General features: G+C 35.2%; 1 pseudogene; it reads right to left on the bottom strand.

Moving 5' to 3' along the window:
- Positions 1 to 1,415: 1,415 nt before the first annotated feature.
- Positions 1,416 to 6,634, bottom strand: LOC145076346 (villin-2-like; annotated as a pseudogene).
- Between the last annotated feature and the right edge of the window lie 2,281 nt (positions 6,635 to 8,915).

The following is an 8,915-nucleotide window of genomic DNA, read 5'->3' as shown; positions in this document are numbered from 1 at the left end:
ACACAATCAATATTGAAATAGATGCTGCCCAGGCCACCATAGCTGCCCGAACTTTCCGAGTTCAAACTTCCATTGTTTGCTTCATCTCTGCTAACCTCTTTCTGCTTCAAGAACACAAAAGAAAATGAAACCATGAGAATATCACATGAAATTTAATAGCCTCATAAAATGATATTAGGATTAAGGGAGTTGAAGGTACTTGTATTCTTCGAGGAAACAACTATCATCAAGATCATCTTCTAAATCTTTGAGTTCTTTTGTCTTGTTATCGATCTGAGATTTGGTTTTAGGTTTGGAATCTTCGTCTTCTACAGGAGTGAAGGGATCGGGTTTGAAGGCAGAGGGTTTGGGAGGTAAGTTCCTGAGTTTTCTTTGAATATCATCCCATTGAGTTGATACTCCTTCAACATCTTTGTAGACAAAGTGAAGATCAGCTTTATCACTTGGCTCCCAAGATCTCTACATGCATAAGGAATAATGGGTATTAAGACTTAAGAGATTACATAATAAAAGCATAGAATCTGAATTACAATATAGATCATACCTTCATATATCTTTCCTGCCCATCAAAAGCCATTTGTAGTTTCAGCTGACTTCGGGTAGAAGCTATGATTTAAAAAAAGCAATTAAGTTAGCTTTATCAAATTTAATACATGGATTTGGTAACTTTTTAAGGAAATTGATAAAATAGTAAGAACATGTGTCTCCAAAGAGCCGAAACCTCCTTCAGAATCAAGAATGTTGATTAGCCCTTCCAATCCTCCCATGATTGACTCAATGAGCGACTCAACATATAAAACTGCATCTCGACCAATTCTAGTTAACTGCATCAACCAATCAATATTCAGTAAATTTCCCTTCAAAATATAAAATAAAATTTACATATAAAATTTAGAGTAAGTTACAATTTAGAGTGGTGTCCAGGTCAAGAGCATGATATTAACTGCATTGTCAACTGTCATTCCAGGTATAACCTTCATCAACACTTGCACAACATATTCCCTCTTGTTGTAGTTGTAATTGTGTAGCATCACTCTATATGGTGGTGCCATTTTCCTTGATTTCCTAAAAAAACAAAAAAAAAGGTAAATCGACCTAATCTTTTACTATATGCATTTCAAACTTCATTAAAAGTGATACAATACCTCAAGTATGAACATCCCTAATTGTATGAATATTGAAAATAATACCTGGAACATCCATCCATAACTAACTGTATGAATATTGAAAATAATACCTAATTGTATGAACATCCATCCATAACTAACTGGAGATCCTGTTTCAATATCAATTGCAAGAATAGAACAATCTGGAGAACCAGTGAGGATCACTGATGACAAAAACACACATTCAAAATCAAGTTTAAAGAAACAACAACTATGTTGCTACTGAGGGTAAAAAGTAAATTACATGGTTCAAGAGTATATAAAGTATAAGGCGGCTATTGCCGCCGCTCTCTGCGACCCACGAGCTAGCATTCTTGGAGGTGGTCCATGTTGAGGAGTTCTAGGAGCAGTAGTTGATTTTGAAAAAGCAGAGGTTAAAGCTGCCATGGCTGATGCTCTTTCGGTGACCCCACTAAGTTTATTTCTCGGGGGCTTAACATCTTGGCTCTTTTGTAATAAAATAATATGATAGGGGCCACTTAAAAAAAAATAATCCAAAAAAAAAACTTTTTATATAAGAAATACCTCTGCTACACAGCTTGAGCCGAAGAGTTGCACAGCCTTCTTGTGGAATGCATTTCCGTGAGCCTGGTTCCATTGAGAAAGAGAAAAATGAGATACAAATTAATTATTAATTATTAATACATATGTATACATACAGTAGTTTTTGCAGGATCCCATGAGAAATATGTTGTGAAGAAGCAAGGTTCGTTTCCCTCTATTACTCTGTATAATATGACAGATGGGGACAAGGAATCCATAGATGCAGCCAGCTCTACATATTTCTGAAATCAACTTATTAAAAAAACATACCAACCAATACAACGTATAATTTTGCATTTGTATAATTATTATTATTATTATATGTACCTCGCCAGTTTCAAAAGCGTTTTGTTTTTCCGTTGACTGTGCTAAATGACCAACCCAAACGATGACCTCAGCATGTGTATCTAATATCAAGACATCCTCTGGAAACAAGTCATCTTGTTCAAAGCTGTGAACTTCTTCAATCTCTAACTTTCCTATAGAGGAAAATAAGATGATAAAAACAGTTGGTGGATATAATCAGCAAAAATGGACATGTGAAAGATAGATGATGGTTTATGGTTTTGAAACCTTTATTGCTTATTACTTCAAACAAGTGAGGTTCACGGATGATTTCCTATGTTACTTTGCTACTTGAGTAGCTTTGTTTTCCACCAAGTGCAAGCCAGAAAGCTAAGCTCTCTTTTCCTTCTCTAGAGAATTTTACAGGTACTCCAGACTAAAGATATAAGAAAAAAGAGTTGAGCTTTATTATTATGAACTGAAGTTCCTGATATTTCAATCAGTGCAGCAGTATCTGGACTGTAGGTCTCATCATGCAGTCCTTTCTTTGCAATGTAGTTTTTATAACTAGAGCTCAATCCACCCTGGTAAAAGTAAAACCAAATATTTACCATTGTTAACAGCCTTCTTCTAGAGCTATATCTTTTACAACTACTACAAGTGGAAGAGAGTACCTTGAGAACAACCATAGGCTGAAAGATAGCAACAAATTGTGGTGCTTCTTTTCCTTGATGCATTCGACCCTACGATAAGATACTAATATTTCAAAACTAAATATATATAATCAGCAGTGCAACAAGTAAAAAAAGCTATTATATTTATGGTACCTGAACAGGTTTGCATTTCATAGAGTTGAACATTGAAGTAGTTTGTTGAACAGCTGTTTTTTGGTCCTCCTGTGATCAGACAACATAACAAGTCTTCATCCCAAATACACAATTAAAGATTTTTTTTTCTTAAAAAAAAAAAAGAAAAGAAATAATATGGTTTTAGTTTACCTGGATGCTATCCTTCCCAATCCAACAGCACAAGTAGTGATCTTCTTTCTTTTCATCAGAATGGTAGGAGTAAAGACAAATATAGCAATCTCCACTGTAAAATTTTCCAATATCCTCCTTGGGTAATTCCGTCTTTTCTTCACCATCAATACGCCATACCTAAAGAGCCCACAATTATTTTATCTTTCTACATTAAATCTAAATGTAGCAACAAGTTTATGATCTGAAACCTCAATTTTTCCATTTTCTCCAAGCAAAGGTGGAACTTCCTCCTCTACAGGAGCCGTTTTTGTCTGACCTTTGGCAAAAGCACCTTGTTGCTTCAGCAGAGCTAGTCATTAGAACAAGAGTAGAACTTAGGGTAAGTTTTAGAAAAAGTCAAAAATAGCCCTAGAAAACTCAAACACCCATGTCCCATGTAACAAAAATATATATAAGATATAGAATGAATCTACCTGCTACTTTTCCTCTAGTTTCCTCAGGAGCAGAAGCTGCTGACCAAGAAGCAAAGTTGGATTTAAATGAACTTGTCTCATGACCTTGACCACTACGGGTTATAGGAGTTGACTTTGGCAGATTTTCTTTGAGAATAAACTCCTACAGATGATGGTTATATTATATAAGGGAGAATCAATAACAGATACACAACATAAAAGATAAAAGATAGTAACAGGTATAAGAGGGAGGAACCTCAGCAGCATGCATGACAAATTTTTTATTTGGCAATGGTGTTGTTCGAACAACCCAAATGAATAAATCGGTGCCACTGTATAAAAGATAACATCTGTCATTATGTAATGATGATTTTGAAAGTTCGCCTTCTATTTCCTGAAATTGACCTCTAACAATGCTGCATTCAAAATAGTTGGAACAGTTTCAAGATTTATAGATTAATTTAATGTACCCTAATTGACCAAAAGAGTAACTAGTACTTGTTACATGTTACGATTAAACATTACAACTGAAAGAATGGAATTATACCAGTAAAGTTTGGGGGGAGTTTTTTCAGGAATTATATCATCATCACTTGATACTTTCTTGCCGCCTATAAGAGCAAATCCACCAAAGAGGGCCCAAAATTCAGCTGATGGCCCCTCTGATTGTAGCTTTCCCTCATCTGCAACATATTTAAGAGAATGAAAAACAGAATATAATAATAATAAGTTAATAAGAATGATGATGGATGGATAATTGAATGTATACATTCAGTCAATTGATAGATCATCCAATCATAAATATTGAAAAAAAGGTAATGAACAAGGAAGGGATAGAACTTGGCTAACAAGTGCCCTACCAACAATTGCAACATTGCAGTTTCCCTCATGATATCTTTCCTTCATATTCTGAACAACATCTAATGCTTTGAACCTTTCTTGAACATTCGTGTTGGCCCCATTGAACATAAAGATTTTATCTTTAGTGTCCAATATGAACATTTCATCATGATTCAGGGTGGAGCGCGTAAAAGGGACCTGAATAAAGAGCAGAAAGATGTTTCAAAAGATGAATAAACAATTGATCTAAAATATGTTTGAATTATATATGCACCTGTTTCAATCTGACAACTCGTTTTCCTTTACATGTGTACAACCGTGGTTCAGGCTTTTCTTTTTCTTCTTTTTCTTCTCCATCTTCTTCTTCGTCTTCTTTTTCTTTTTCTTCTTCTTCTTCGGGTGTTTTGACTTCAGATCCAAAACCTCCCTCAGGTGGAATTAAACATGGTTTAAATTATGACAAAAACCTATTAGATTCACGACCTTGAAGTTCTCGATACTCTACTGCACGATTGCCAAGAACTGAATCACGCTCAACAGCTCTTACAGCTGCTGCTCTAGCTTCATCCTAATTTACATCATGAATTTGACTATTTGTTACAGATATACACACAAGAAATTTACAAAAAAAAAAAACATAGAATGAAATACCTGATTAGCATCTTTTCCCAACCAGAAATGTATATTGTAAGTGTATGCACCTGCCTTTCCAGCAGTCTGCAAGTAAACAAATTGTTGATATGAGTATCAAATTTTACCAATCTTAAAATATCAAGATCCTTGATGTATTTTTGAAGTACCAAGTGCTAACAATCTAGACCCTTATTATAAAAATAATACCTCAAAAAAGATTATAGAAAAAAATTTCAAGGTAACGGTACCTGTAGGAGAGAATACAGGGTCTTGAATATCTTCCTGAACTACTCACTCGTAGGAAAGAAAAAAAAAATCAAGTGTAACTACAAAGCAACAAGTAGTGAATGCAAAGAATGAATCAAAGTTTGCAATTTCTTTTGTTTTCCAACCACGAACAGAACATTTTATTGCAAATGAATCAACTTTATATCTCTTAAACTTGTAATAAACAACACAAGAAATTGCACACTGCAGATAGTTTTCTTTTCATTAATTCTCGCACAAACACACACACACACACACTCTCTCTCTCTAGATCTCTCTCTCTCTCTAGATCTCTCTCTAGATCTCTTGTAGTATGGACAACCTGATGAAGGTGATCGAGAAATAAGCTCTGCCATGTTGTTCTATGGAATATTCTTATGTACTTCTTGCAGATAAAATGATGAACTAACTTCTTTTGTTTTAGAAATCAGGAATCTATAACTACAAGAAGAGAGTGAAAGACCTCTATACTGTATATGCATAATCTATTGATGAAAGTTGAAAAGACAGAATTTGTATGAACATGTAAATGGGCATATATAAACAGACCAAAATAATACCTTTGAAGAAGAAAGAACACCCCTTTCAAGGAGATCACATCTTTTTAATCTCTCTTCAATGGAAGGTAGTCTTAAAAACCCTACAAACCATGCACAGGTACCCTAAGGATCTATTTGAATTTCCCATTTGTCTATTCAACTTTGCCCCTTCAGATTGCCACACCACACCAACCCCTGTAGCTTTCAATCGTCTTTGTAATTCCACCACATATAGCTATCAAGAGAATTCAAAAGCAGAACTTCATCAGCTGTTATGATCCATCACTAACATTTATAGCTGATGTAGGTTTTGGTGGGAGGAGATGCTCTTTCCGGTTTGCCATTGTGCCTGATATCACAACAGATATAGAGTAAAAAATAATAGACGAAAACAAAATATTTAAATAGATAAAAACATTATATATATATATATATATATATATATATATATATATATATATATATATGCCTCTGAGATCATTTCAGGATATTCTTTCAGCAAATCCTCTAGAACAAGATCCAACACCTAATTCCATAATCAATGACGCAATAAAATCACAGTAAATACTATAAAAAAATCCAAGTAATTATCACAGAAATTGGGTATTATACCGCAAATTTTCCGCATCCTCGAGGATCCTGAAGCAGTATCGAATTGTTACACCCTCAGTTACCAAATTTGATACGATAAATTTCAACTTGCTGAAATTTGTTCAAAGATTAAATACGTCACAATGGAGGATGAGGAAAAAAAGAGATTATGATATTCACGTAGACATAATTGGAAGATGTATAGAATTTTCGAATAACCATCAACCGAACCTGTAGTTGTTGTCGGGAGAATCGGAGAAGAGGGAGAAGATGAAATTGAGATCACATAGTCTTCTACGAAGAAGGACTAGCGCTTCCTCTGCTATTCCCCGACCCATTAGGCTCATCCGTACACTTTTCTTTCTGGTAGACTTCAACTATGAATTCGGTGTGAGAATACAGGGTTCTTGATTCCCAGGGTTATAAGAACACATAGAACCAAAATGCCCTATTTCCCCAAAATACATCTTCTAAAATACCAAGGCGCTTGCCCTTTTTCGTTTCTGAGCATCAAAAACGGGGTGTGCGTGTATTTGGGTTTTCTGCAAAAGATGGAAACAAAGGAATTTGAGGTCGGGTGATGATGAGACCGTCGATGAGGAGAAGTGAGCAAGGGGTTGCCGGAAGCGAGACGAGGTCTCTGGATCGATTATAGAGAGCGCTGAGTGAGTGAGTGCTTTGAGTCTTAAAAAAGCCCTAGAATTAATATCAATATCGGTCCCTGTGATTTGTTATAAGAGTCGCGCGTTTGAGTAAAATTATAAAACAACATCTGTAGAGGACACACGCTTAAGATAAGCATCCTCCGTGTTTTTAATTTTTTTTTGTTAAGACACTAATTTTAGGGGCACGCAAAAATGCGCGTCCTTGATCCTTTAAATTTTGTGAGAGATGACATTATTTTTAGCACGCACACTTTAGCGTATCGTAAATTAGTGCGTGTCATTGTTTGCGCGTCGTAAAAGGCTATTTTTCTAGTAGTGGATCCCTTTCCATTGGGAAGAGAGTGCTTTTCTGCACTTTCAATGTTACCATTACCAATATCCATGGAAGCATGGGAAGTAGATCTTCCAATCAAATTTGCTTTACCATTTCTCCAAATGATTGTTGATTCAGTAGCATCGAGCAAATATGTAAGATCATTAAGGGTCATGTCATGGTATGTCACATAGCAGTCCTTAAAGAACTCATTATTATGATGTGGGAAGTGATTGAAGAACCCAGTCAACAGTCAACTTCCTACAGACTTTGACACCCAACTCTCCCGGCTTGCCAATATGTGACTTAATCTCTAAGATGTATGCACATATAGACTTTGCTTACCAAATAGGGATTGTGTGACCTTGAACTTGTGGGTCAGAGAGAATTATTGGAGGAGGTGGAGGAAGTGATGCTCTATCCAAAAGGATGAGGAAGACCATAGTTGTCTAAACTTTAGACATCTATGAGGGATAAATTCAAGTTTCAGTTGATTTAAGTCCTTAACAAAACACCCAATATGAAATATTAAGGCTAGTACCCAACAAACTATTTTATAACTCGGAAGAGGGATGCCGTAATCCAAGCTAAAAAATATTTGAAGGTAGGTAAATGACGATTTACCAATTTCCACTATGAAAAACGAAATAAATTATTAAGTTTTAATTGGATTGAAACTCCTAGATCTTTTGAGATTCATTGAACTTTCAATGGTATGTTTAAATCTCGATTGTGCCCTCTCAAGTTTGTGATTGGGATGTCGAGGGTCACAAACAAGGTGTGAATAACCATGCAAATTGACTTGGTACCCTTAATTTTATCACCCAATCGATGTGCCGGTTAACCACACGCGCTCCACCGATCTATGATAAAACTTAAGTCACCTTTTGCCACACATTGTCAGTCCCATGTTAGTGTGTCGGTTAACCACACACGCTCCACTAACGACTTAACAAGGGTGCAACGTGTAATTTCATGGGTTAGTACCAAATTCACATTTTCCTAAGTAACTATGATTGGGAATTTATAAGTGTGTAGTTACTTTATATTTATCATTATACTTATAAGGAAGGGAAAATTATAGTCCTTGTCCTACCCGTTCGGCTAACGACCCTCCACCAGTCAAGGAAGCGGTGGGTTAGAGTGGACACTCATTAAATTTCCATTTTATAGGCAGTAACCTTATACCCCCCCCCCCCCTTAGAGATTGGCTTCGTGAATGAGGCCTACTAACGGTAAGATTGACTTTATCTTATACATATATATATATATATATATAACCATTAACTTTTAATATTATAATAGTATAAGGTTGAATTTTAAACATGTAAAATTTTAAGGTTTAGTTTGGAATTAAAGTATACATGGGGAGGTAACTTTGCAAATTCCAAAACTTGAGGGCAAATTTTGAAACTTTTCAAAACTCTTAGATTTTCATAACTTATGAGTTTAATGAAGTTTTTAAAAATATTTAATGAAGAGACTCTTAGACATCCATAACTTGAGGGCAAGTTATGGAGTTCATAAAACTATTTATGACAAAAAGACTCTTCATGTTTCTTAACCTATGGTTTTAATAACTCTTTTAATGAGACTTTTCATAGAACTTGAGGACAAGTTACAAAAACACATATTATGAAT

The sequence above is a fragment of the Lactuca serriola genome, chromosome 9, assembly GCF_051521515.1.
Source record: "Lactuca serriola cultivar US96UC23 chromosome 9, Lser_US96UC23_V15, whole genome shotgun sequence".
In the NCBI taxonomy this organism is placed as follows: domain Eukaryota; kingdom Viridiplantae; phylum Streptophyta; class Magnoliopsida; order Asterales; family Asteraceae; genus Lactuca; species Lactuca serriola.
The sequence above is the reverse complement of the archived record's forward strand: the minus strand, read 5'-3'. Positions and strand labels throughout refer to the sequence as shown.